This window comes from Giraffa tippelskirchi, chromosome 4, assembly GCF_054371585.1.
Source record: "Giraffa tippelskirchi isolate mGirTip1 chromosome 4, T2T-mGirTip1v1.2.pri, whole genome shotgun sequence".
In the NCBI taxonomy this organism is placed as follows: Eukaryota; Metazoa; Chordata; class Mammalia; order Artiodactyla; family Giraffidae; genus Giraffa; species Giraffa tippelskirchi.
In genome coordinates, this window is record NC_137278.1 from 84,378,297 (window position 1) to 84,391,566 (window position 13,270).

Here is a 13,270-nt window from a genome sequence, read left to right on the forward strand (position 1 = left end):
AAAACAGTAGATATTTCAAAAAGGAAAGGGAGACCAATAGTACTAATTCCCACCAAAAGATTAAGTAAACTGAAAGATAGAAAGCCTATTGATTTTGCATTTCATAAGCCATTGTTTAACATGAAAAAGCAATTTCAAGTGTGGTGGATGAGAGAGAAGGCAGAATAAAAGCTAAGTGTAATGTCATGGAGGTGTGGAGGCATCAATAGTAGAAATGCTTATAGAACAACAATTAAGAGATTGTTAAAAGGCAGAGACCTTACAATGTCATTTAGGATGGTGTAGCTCAAAGACTTAGGTTTTGTTACTATGGAGATGAGAGCTGAAAATATCGGACTGGAGAGGAGTTGGAGGGAGAAAGAAAAGACAGGATTAGAGAAACATGAAATATGAAAATATTGTCAGAACTTAGATTTAGAGAATATTTACTGCTAGAAAAAATAATATAAGAACATAAACCAACCAAGGGAAAAGAAAAATAGATGTTTGCATCAGCAAAAGGCCAAAGGAGGGATGCTAATCCCATTATGTAATTTAGCAGATGACCAAACAGAAACATAGCATTTATAAACGAAACAGGCAAGGATGTTGGAGGATACCCAGGGTAAAAGGGGTCGCAGAATTCTGAGTAATGGTATATTTTTGCATTACCTACGACCAGCCCAAGCCCTAAATTGTTATGACAGTTTCACAATTATTTTAGACAAAACTACCTCCTGTTAAACTGATTAATTGCTTTTTGAAATGAGTTCAAGCGTACTTAAGGAAGTAACAAATGTCTTTAAAAGATTAGACTTTGAAGTTAGACTAGGCTCCCATTTTCAATTCCCTACTCTGCCATTTTCTGTCAGTGTAATTTTAGGCAATTATTTAACAACTCTAAATCTCAATTTTTTTTTATCTGGGAAATGCAAACAGCCATTCTTCCTCATAAGGATAAAAAGCCAATAGAGTAAAATTTTAGTATCAAATCTGGCTCAGAGCTGATGATAAAAATGAAATGTTTTTACACTCGAATAAAATATACTAGTACTGTTTCTTTGATTAAGTTTGTTGTCGTTGCTTAGTTGCTAAGTCATGTTTGACTCTTTGTGACCCTATGGACTGTAGCCTGCCAGCCTCCTCTGTCCATGGGATTTTCCAGGCAAGATACTGGAGTGGGTTGCAATTTCCTTCTCTAGGGAGTCTTCCCAAGCCATGGATTGAACCCGAATCTCCGGTGTTTTCTGCATTGGCACATGGATTCTTTACTACTGAGCCACCTGGAAAGCCCTTGATTATGTTTAGCAGCTTTAATATGACACACAGAGAAACACAAACATACATACATACATACACCTGTACATGCATACATGTTAGTCACTCAGTCATGTCCAACTCTTTGCGACTCATGTACTGTAGCCCACCAGGCTCCTCTGTCCATGGAATTCTCCAGGCTAGAACACTGCAGAGGGTAGCCATTCCCTTCTCCAGCTGATCTTCCCAACCCAGGTCTCCTGCATTGCAGGCAGATTCTTTACCATCAGAGCCACCAAGGAATCACCACCTGACTACATACACATATACATGTAAGAGAGGCAGGACAGGAGTTATTATCACTGTTTTACGCAAGAAGATGTTGAAGGTTCAAGGATGCTAAGCAATTTGTCCAGGGTCTAATATTGACTGATACAAGCAGAAATCAAATCCAAGACTTCTGATATTCTAAGGTCTTAGAAACCTTAGATTGATGGGTAGGCTTATGAGGTTGCATTCCTCCAAGAAATGTGGGCATTCTTTCAGTGGGTCTAGAAAATCTTCATTAAGTTTTAAAGACAGAGGCAGAGTGAGTGCCAAGAATCTCTGGTTAGGAGTAGTCACACCTCAGTCGAGTCATATACATATTCCTGTATGTTAGAGTTCAGAAGGATTTCTTATTTTGCATAAGATGAAAAACGTCTTTCCCAGTTTGCAATAGGAGAGCTCCTAACACCAATTCCTCTAACTAGTAATCTTATCACTACACAATCTCTATATTATTTGTCAAATATAATGGAGAAAATAGGTCCTGCTGAAATAACTTGCCAAAAAATAACTGGCAAGACATTGAGAAATAGAGTCTAAGGGAAAAATGTTACTTGTGTTTACAATTTCACATATTTATTCCTGTATATGTTTGCCATCTTTTAAAGGAGGTTCTTGTGCATTTGTGACTGTTATTTATGGTATATTTATTCCTAACCTATAAACATTCTGCTGACAAATACAAATGTCACTTGTTCTTTATGTTATAATTTCATGCATGTTTTATAAAAATAAGAAAAGTGTATATATAATAAATCCATTTAAAATATTTTATAACATATATATCTTCCATATTAACCAGTGAATTCCTAGAACATTTGTAAAAGGCATTTATTAGTTTCTATAGATTTTAAACAAAATATATTTGAAGCATCTAAAGAATATATAACATTTTTAATAAATATGAAAATTAGTTGCTATGGCATGATTTTTATGTTGAGTGTTTTTTGCATATTTAAAATATAATTTATATTTTCAAATATAAGAACTGTAATGATATATATTCTTCAGCTTACTAACTTGCTAAATTATTGATTCATATCTACAGGAATGTATATGGGAATGCACTCATCATAATTATGAAATATGGATTTCAATTTCCTGCCCCTGAGGGCTGCAATAAAATATTTTCCAAAAATATGAAAATAATGGGAAAGGAAATTTCTCCTCTAATGCTGTATCATAGTGGAATATAGGAAAAATATGCAAGGTTACTAAAAGGAATACAATCTAGGTAAGTAGAAATTAGGCATTAGCATATTTGAAGAAAGAATATGCCATCCACCAAACTAGTTGCTTATTCAGAAAACAAAAAGGAAAATTCATAGAGGTAAACGTGAGCTGAATCCAACCAGGCATTATTTAGAAGAAAGAAACATCTCTAAGTCAAAGAATTTAGCTTGCATTGTCCCCAGAAAGATATACACCTTGTTATCTTAGCCTGAGACAGTTAAATATCTAAATTATATAACTAACAACTGAGGTTCTAAACTCAAGTTGAAAAGCAGCCTTTTGCTGTTTAATTTTCTTGTTGAATGCTTATAGGAGTCTTACCTGGCAGTATCCTATTTGGTAGTCATTTAGCTATATGTTGCTAATGACCACATGAAATGTGGCTGGTCCAAGTTGTGATGTGCAGTAAGTGTAAAGTACACTTTGAATGTCAAAGACATAGTACAAACACCTCATAAATATCTAAGTATGTTTTTGTTGATTGCATGTTAAAATTATATTTTATACGTATTGTGTGAAATAAATTATAGTGCTAAAATTTGTTTCATCTGTTTCTTCTTATTTTTCTAACATGACCTCCAGAAACATCTAAATTACATATGGGGCTCCCACTTGTGGATTGCATTATATTTATATTGGACATCACTGGTCCATACCAACAGAGAACAGTAATAACTATTCCCTACTCTGTCTATATTTTATGTTGTATGCTTGTTAAGAGGCATTCTTATTATAGATAATTGCATGGGTAGATCTGGCTATAAGGCAAGAGAAACTAATCACGTGAATTTTAGATGTTTGGTTCCTTTGCAATCAACACTTATTAAATACTTTCAAGGTAACACTTTGATTTTGAACATCAGTTTCATATACTTTTTTGGCCTGAATCTGCCAATAAGAGCAGCATCTACTCTTGGCATGCTAAGGAATCATATCTGAGTTTATACTACTAAGGGTCAAATCTTAAACTATGATATATACTATATATGATATGATATATACTATAGTATATATATACTATATACTATACTATACTATACTATATGATATGATATATACTATATATGATCTGATATATACTATAGTATATATATGCTATATATATACTATATACTATACTATATGATATGATATATACTATATATGATATGATATATACTATAGTATATATATACTATACTATACTATATACTATACTATACTATATACTATATAATATAGTATACTATGTATACTATAGTATATACTATAGAGTATACTATATAGTATATAGTATAGTATAGACTATAACTATGCCATAAATCAGACTTTTAGAAGACAGCCAGCTGCCCATTGTTGCCCAATCAGAAATCAAATCTTCTGTTTCATATGTGTTTATATGAGTATCCTATTGTTACACTTTGTTATAATTTTCTAAAATTATATAGTTTATTCTATAATTAACTTCATATTTAGTATTTTTAATAAAACTTGTGCATAAATATAGGACTTCCCCGGTGGCTCAGCTGGTAAAGAATCTGGCTGCAATGCAGGAAGCAATGCATAAATATAGTTCAAGAGTCATCTTTTTCTGTATCCCATATACATTTGCTGCTGCCAAAAGATCAGCTCTTCCTTTTAATCTTTTCACTGATTATGTTTTATTTGCCTGTTTCTCTAGATAACATGCCTATATTGCTACTTCTTCACTTTTCAGTTTTTGTCATTATCTATGGAACTTGAGATTTTGCTTTCTTTTGTGAATTTTATCCTTCTACGCATACACAGAAATAAGCTCACTCATCATGCAACTGTTTCCCATTCTGCCATCTTCCAAATAGGTATAATTTTGATGAGCTTATAATTCACAACAAAGTGGAAGCTAATGCATGTGTTTAACTTACCATCTCTAAGGGGTATTTGAGGGAGATCTTTACACTTGAAAAAAAATCAGAGTGTGAACTTAGGGGCATTACTGCTAAGTGAGAAATCAAGATTAATAGTCCACTGAGTAAGAGGCATCAATTAAAAAGAATCAAATGAGTTATATCACCCCCATATTGCTTTCTCTCACCTATTTAATTATTCATGTATGACCTTGTTAAAAGACTCAAAGTTGGAATTTTCTGCCAAAATTTTAGAAGGTGAACCTGTCAATGAAAGCTTCATGGAGGAGGTAGAGTTTGAAGGCAGTCATACCTTTCATTGAACACAGGCCAGTGAAGTGAGATGTACAGGAAGGCGGCTCTTTAGATATCAAGATCAGCAACTTTGATGATAAACTGGATGAGATATAACAGCCAGCTGGCCCTTCCCCATATCCTTTCAAAGAGAGCAAGGGCTTAGACAAGTGAAGAGTAGAGGCAAAGGGTTTTTCTGGTGAGTGTAACAATTATGGGGCAATGCATAAAAGTGGCAAAGCACAGAACATGTTCTGTAGGGGAGTGAAGAAAGGTAAAGATGTAGAAATAAAATCAAACAAGCAAAGGTGAGGAAAAGATCTGACAGAATATCAAATTCAAATTCTTGTCCAACATAGGGGTCCTTCAAACTCTTCTATAGCTTTAATATTCAGAAAGATGGGTCATTCTGATTTTTCTAAAGGCCTCCATGGGTGGAAAAATACTCTAGCAGGAACTGTGTTTTGTTTTTGTTTTTTAAAGTAGAATTTGTCTTTCTCATATTAAATTATTGAGGGCAAGTTAACAGGTACTAACACAAAATTAATACATGTGTAATATATAAGGAGATACACAGTGGAATATATAGGGAGATACACAGGAAACTGAATGTCTCTTATCCTTAGTACATTGAAGTCCAGCACACATGAAGCTCAATTAAAAGACTATAGTTTGAGAAAACTAGGGACATTTTATTAGTGAATTTTAAAATTCTATATAATTGGTAAGCATTTAATTCTGACCAAATACCGATAACTTGTGTTTTTTTTTTAATTATTAATATTATTCTTGGCTTCTCTGTGGGCCCATGACAATACAGATAGCACTCTTTAAGCATTTATTAAATGATTAGGATTTTTATTTAAAGAAAAGAAAAGGAGAGAAGGAAAAAGAAAAGGAATATTGAAGAGACCTGAATGACCATATTATCAACCAATTGAGTCTATGGCTCAAATGAAGAATGCATGCACAGTGTAATAAAACAGTCTGGCCTGCTTCCCAACCAATGACATCTTTGACCGTGTCTACTTTTTATAACAAAGCCTTAAGAAAATGAGAAATTATTCTTCTTTACAAAGAAGTTGAAGATGATGATAATAGATAATCTTCTAGCCCTCACTGTATTCCATATAATCTTGCAATTGAATGCAGAGTACATCATGAAAACGCTGGGCTGGAAGAAGCACAAGCTGGAATCAAGATTGCCAGGAGAAATATTGATAACCTCAGTTATGCAGATGACACCACCCTTATGGCAGAAAGCGAAGAAGAACTAAAGAACCTCTTGATAAAAGTGAAAGAGGAAAGTGAAAAAGTTGGCTTAAAACTCAACATTCAGAAAACTAAGGTCATGGCATCTGGTCCCATCACTTCATGGCAAAGAGATGGGGAAACAGTGGAAAAAATGACAGACTTTATTTTTGGGGGCTCCAAAATCACTGCAGATGGTGACTGTAGCCATGAAATTCAAACGTTTACTCCTTGGAAGAAAAGTTATGACTAACCTAGACAGCATATTAAAAAACAGAGACATTACTTTGCCAACAAAGTTTCATCTAGTCAAAGCTATGGTTTTTCCAGTAGTCATGTATGGATGTGAGAGTTGGACTATAAAGAAAGCTTAGTGCCAAAGAATTGATCCTTTTGAACTGTGGTGTTGGAGAAGACTCCTGAGTGTCCCTTGGACTGCAAGGAGATTCAACCAGTCCATCCTAAAGGAGATCAGTCCTGAATATTCATTGGAAGGACTGATGCTGAAGCTGAAACTCCAATACTTTGACCACCTGATGCAAATAACTGACTCATTGGAAAAGATCCTGATGCTGGGAAAGATTGAAGGTGGAAGGAGAAGGGGACGACAGAGGATGAGATGGCTGGACGGCATCACCAACTCAATGGCCATGAGTTTGAGTAAACTCTGGGAGTTGGGGATGGACAGGGAGGCCTCTAGTGCTGCAGTCCATGGGGTCACAAAGAATCGGACATGATTGAGCAACTGAACTGAACTGAACTGATACATAGCTCACATTGTATGGAACACTTGCAGAGAAATCTATCTTCTGCAAGTCTTGTTTTATTGTAAAGAACAGTAACAATTTTCAATACAGCCATTTAGTTTTAGAGTTGTTAGTATAGTGTTTGCTATGAATCGGAATAGTTGTCAAATGCAGACTGTGCTATTTGAGGGTGTATTGAGGGGAGACTTGGGAATTCTTGACATGGGCATTCATCTGGAACACTTTGGAGGAAATCTTTGACAACTTTATCTTTAGCTTTGACAACTAAAATAAAGCACATTGTTTTGATAGACAATTGCTGGATTCCATAGGCAAGTGGTCTATTTTATTATAATAGGAAAAGGATAGGTGTTAGAGCAGTCATCTTTAAAGTTTGTCTTTTTTGTTGGTACCATGGGGTTGTTTGGATAAACTAATAGGTGAATATTTGTCAGTGTGATTTTGTTTTGTTTCTTTTCCCCTTGCTTTAAGTTCAAAGTCATTAAATTAATAGTACAGAAGGAAGTCAGGATGGAATAGCTGGTTGATAAAAATCTAAGAAATGTCACTGGCCAAACAAACATTTTTCAGGGATGCATGCTTGAGTATAGTCATGGAGAGAAGGCATACTACACAAGGAGCAAATAGCTCTTCTCTTAACTTCTTTCTAGGGGCAGAACTGAACATGTGTTCTTGGATGAAAATAGCATTCTCATGCTCTAATGATTTAGGAATGATAGCTTGATACACAGTTCCAAAACCAGCAAAGTTATGAAATAAGATGAATGGAAATTGTAATTATTGAATAATGGAAATTATAATTATTGAAGCAATCCTCCTGTTGCCCAAGTCAGTAAGTGAATAGTTTTCCAAATTCAATGTTTCTTTCTCAGTACGCTTTCTCCTGCACATCTCTATGGGTCTTAGGATGTTTCTCCTCCTCCTGATTCATGGAACACATAGATTTGCCATACTTCATTATACTTGTTCTCTTCTAGAATTATGGGTAGCTTATTCTATGATTCTTTCTAGTTCTATTTACACTGCAAAATGCTTAAATAAGAATCTGTTTTGTTACAGGCAAACTGCCTTTGAGAGGCAGTTCACTGAAATATACTTAGCTACTTTAAATATACATATCTATGTATTGTGGTATAGATATCATAGATAGATGGATAGTGTATTTATATATTGTTGTTGTTCAGTTGCTAAATCGTGTCTGATTCTTTGAAACCTCATGGACTACACCACGTCAACTTCCCTGTCCTTCACTATCTCCCAGAGTTTGCTCAAACTCATGTCCATTGAGTCAACGATGACATCCACCCATCTCATCCTCTATCACACCCTCTTTCTCCTGCCCTCAATGTTTCACAGCATCAGTGTCTTTTCCAGTGAGTCAGTTCTTCCCATCAGCTGGCCAAAATATTGGAGCTTCAGCTTCAGCATCAGTCCTTCCAATGAATATTCAGGGTTGATTTTCTTTAGGATTGACCAGTTTGATCTTCTTGCTGTTCAAGGGACCCTCAAGAGTCTTCTCTAGCACCACAGTTCAAAAGCATCAATTCTTTGGCACTTAGCTTTCTTTATGGTCCAATTCTCACATCCATACATGACTACTGGAAAAAAACATAGCTTTGATATACAGACCTTTGTCACAAAGTGATGTCTCTCCTTTTTTAAATGCTGCCTAGGTTTGTCAAAGCATTCCTTCCAAGGAGCAAGCGATTTTTTAAATTTAATGGCTGAAGTCACCGTCTGCAGTGATTTTGGAGCCCAAGAAAATAAAGTCTGTCGCTGTTTCCATTTTTTCCCCCCTATCTATTTGCCATGAAGTAATGGGACCAGATGCCATGATCTTAGTTTTTTGAATGCTCAGTTTTAAGCCAGCTTTTTCACTCTCATCTTTCACTTTCATCAAGAGGCTCTTTAGTTCCCCTTCAATTTCTGCCATAAAGGAGGTGTCACCCACATATCTGAGGCTACTTATATTTCTCCCAGCAATCTTGATTCCAGCTTGTGCTTCATCCAGCCTGGCATTTAGCCTGATGTACTCTGCATATAAGTTAATTAGGCAGGGTGACAATATGCAGCCTTGCCATACTCCTTTCCCAATTTTGAACCAGCCTGTTGTACCATGTCCAGTTCAAATTGTTGCTTCTTTAGCTGCATACAGATTTCCCAGGAGACAGATAAGGTGTTCTGGTATCCTCATCTCTTTAAGGATTTTCCACAGTTTGTTGTATATACATAAATATGTACATAATATGTAAAATGCATGCATATTTTAAAACACAAGCTACTGTATAAAATATATAACACATACATAGTAGATATATATGCAAAATTTCATATATACATGCATGTGTGTGTGTGTGTGTGTGTGTGTGTGTGTGTACCCCAAATAAAATTCTATTTTGGCTTCTTTCTGAATATAGATACAAACTTGACTTGGACCCATAGTGTACTTAATCATCCTCTCCTTATCTTGCTAGTCCACCCTTACTCTTAACTGGACACACTTTAAAACTGGGTGGAATTGGAGAACTAGCTTGTTTCTTGAGAACTGCACCAAGTTTAAGTTTTCTACTATATTACTGAGCTAAGAAAATATACTTTCTGAATTCAGTGAGTAAGAACTATACACTCCATTTAAATATTTCCACCATAGCTCCCCACTTCAAAAGCAATTATTGTAACTATATAAGCTGAAATTAGTTCAGATTTTCTTGCTGAGTTATATGTATTCCTTGACAGAGCAACAATGACATTTTATGATCTGTAACAACAGAACTCTGTGGCTATTATTTGGAACCAGATGTTAAAGATCTTTCTGGATGTTTTAACTACAATGAATAAGTCTAACATCAAAGTGCCCCCTGCAGAAACACAGTGTGAGACTGAGGAGAATTGTCTTTTCCTACCATGCTTTACCTGCTAAGAGGAAATCTGTGCTAAAAGATTTTCACACAATTCTCACGTAATTCCGTTCTTGATCTTTTGTTTCAGCTGCAGGTTTTCTTTAACTTTTCCATCGCAATGTCCCCCAAAGCACAGGAGATTGAATGTGTGCCTTCAGGCGTGCAAAGGCAGAGCCTGAAGCAGCTCAACAAAAATAACTGTCTTCCAAGTCACACATTCTCACATTTTTGTCTCAAACCTTCTTGTGAAACTGGCACTCTATTCTATACTATAAAGTATCTCTTTCCTGAAAATAAATAGAAAGCTTTAAATTATTCAGTATTGAGTGAAAACGGATTATATGGACAAATTTATTGCATTTATGATAGCAAATTATCATATGAACTCAGACGTATGAATACACAAATGGGAACACAGCTTGAGTCCCCTATCTTGAGAAAGAAGTACCAATAAAATCGTTGTTAAGTGGTACTCAGAAAAAAAAAGTACTCCATCTGAATACTTCAGCAAAAATTTTATCAACAAGAATTCAAATTTTTCTTAAGCTTTTATTTTTTAATATAAAATTTATATACAATGAAAACATAGATCTTAAGCATCCATTTATGGAGTTTTATATAATAAATAGTATACCTATGCAAACCAAACTCTTACGATCTTACAGAACATTAAATTCACTCTGTGTGTATTAGTTGCTTCAATCATGTCTGACTCTTTGCAACCCCATGGACTGTAGCCAGCCAGGCTCCTCTGTCCATGGAACTCTCCAGGCAAGGATACTGGAATGGGTTGTTGTTGTTGTTCAGACACTCAGTCATATCAAATTCTCTGTGACCCCATGGACTGCAGCACACCAGGCTTTGCTGTCCTTCACTAACTCCTGGAGTTTGCTCAAACTTGTGTCCATTGAGTCAGTGATGCCATCCAACCATCTTGTCTTCTGTCATCACCTTCTTTCAGAGCTTTCAATCTTTCCCAGCATCAAGGTCTTTTCCAGTGAGTTGGCTTTTCACAACAGGTGGTCAAAGTATTGGAGCTTCAGCTTCAGCATCAGTTCTTCCAAAGAACATTCAGGGTTGACTTACTTTAGAATTGACTAGTTTGATCTCCTTGCAGTCCAAGGGACTCTCAAGAGTCTTTTCCAACACCATAGTTCAAAAACATCAGTTCCTCAGCACTCAGCTTTCTTTATGGTCCAGCTCTACCATCCATACATGACTACCATAAAAACCTAGCTTTGACTATACAGACATTTGTTGGCAAAGTATTGTCTCTGCTTTTTAATATGCTGTCTAGGTTTATCATAGCTCTTCTTCCAAGGAGCAAGTGTCTTTTAATTTCATGACTGCAGTCACCAACTGCAGTGATTTTGGAGCCCAAGGAAATGAAAGTTTGTCACCGTTTCCATTGTTTCCCCATCTATTTGCCATGAAGTGATGGGACCAGATGCCATGATCTTAGTTTTTGAATGTTGAGCTTGAAGCCAGTTTTTCATTCTCCTCTTTCATCTTCATCAAGAAGCTCTTCAGTTCCTCTTTGCTTTCTGTCATAAGGGTGGCATCATCTGCAAATCTGAGGTTATTGATATTTCTCCTGGCAATCTTGAGTCCAAATTGTGCTTCGTCCAGCCCAGCATATCATATGATGTACTCTGCACAGAAGTTAAATAAACAGGGTGACAATAGTTTGTAACCAGTCTGTTGTTTCATGTCGGGTTCTAACTGTTGCTTCTTGATCTGCGCACAGGTTTCTCAGGAGACAGGTAAGGTGGTCTGGTATTCTCGTCTCTTTAAGAATTTTTCACAGTTTGTTAGGATCCACACAGTCAAAGGCTTTAGCATAGTCAATGAAGCAGAATTAAATGTTTTGTTTTGTTTTGTTTTTTCTGGAATTCTCTTGCTTTTTCTATGATCCACCAGATGTGGCAATTTAATCTCTGGTTCCTCTGTCTTTTCAAAATCCAACTGGTACATCTGGAAGTTCTCGATTCACATACTGTTGAAGTCTGGCTGGAAGGATTTTGAGCATGAGCGTCTTCTTTCAGTTTCACTTTTCCCTTTGAACATTCTTTGCCATTGCCCTTCTTTGGGACTGGAATGAAAACTTACCTTTTGCAGTCTTTCAGTGGATATTCATTCCTTTCTCCAGGGGATTTTCCCAGACAGGAATTGAACCCGGGTTTCCTGCATTGTAGGTAGATTCTTTACTCTCTAAGCTACCAGGGAGGCTTACGTTCACTCTAATATTTCCTTATTCTCCCTTACAGTCAATCCCAAAACCAGTACACCCTGAAACAACCACTGTTCTTATTTTGTCAGTCATTATTTTGCCCATTACAGATTTTCATTATCAATCAGTTCAGTCACTCAGCCATGTCCAACTCTTTGAGACCCCATGGACTGCAGCATGCCAGACCTCCCCGTCCATCACCAACTCCTGGAGTTTACCCAAACCCATGTCCATTGAGTCAGTGATGCCATCCAGCCATCTCATCCTCTGTCGTCCCCTTCTTCTCCTGCCCCCAATCCTTCCCAGCATTAGGGTCTTTTCCAATTAGTCAACTCTTTACATGAGGTGGCCAAAGTGTTGGAGTTTCAGCTTCAACATCAGTCCTTCCAATGAACACCCAGGGCTGATCTCCTTTAGGATGGACTGGTTGGCTCTCCTTGCAGTCCAAGGGACTTTCAAGAGTCTCCTCCAACACCACAGTTCAAAAGCATCAATTCTTCGGCAGTCAGCTTTCTTTATAGTCCAACTCTCACATCCATACATGACTACTGGAAAAACTATAGCTTTGACTAGACGGACCTTTGTTGGCAAAGTAATGTCTCTGCTTTTTAATATGCTATCTAGGTTGGTCATAACCTTCCTTCCAAGGAGTAAGCGTCTTTTAATTTCATGGCTGCAATCACCATCTACAGTGATTTTGGAGCCCCAAAAATAAAGTCTGCCACTGTTTCCAGTTTCCCCATCTATTTTCCGTGAAATGATGGGACCAGATGCCATGACCTTAGTTTTCTTTTTCACTTTCCTCTTTCACTTTCATCAAGAGGCTCTTTAGTTCTTTCTGCCATAAGGGTGGTGTCATCTGCATATCTGAGGTTATTGATATTTCTCCCGGCAATCTTGATTGCAGCTTGTGCTTCATCCAGTCCAGTGTTTCTCATGGTGTACTCTGTATATAAGTTAAATATGTTAAATATACAGCCTTGACGTACTTCTTTTCCTATCTGAAACCAGTCTGTTGTTTCATGTCCAGTTGTAACTGTTGCTTCCTGACCTGGATACAGATTTCTTAAGAGGCAAGTCAGGTGGTTCAGTATTCCCATCTCTTTAAGAATTTTCCATAGAAAATTATCAATAGGGTCATTCTTTAGGGCAAAGCTTCTTACGTTT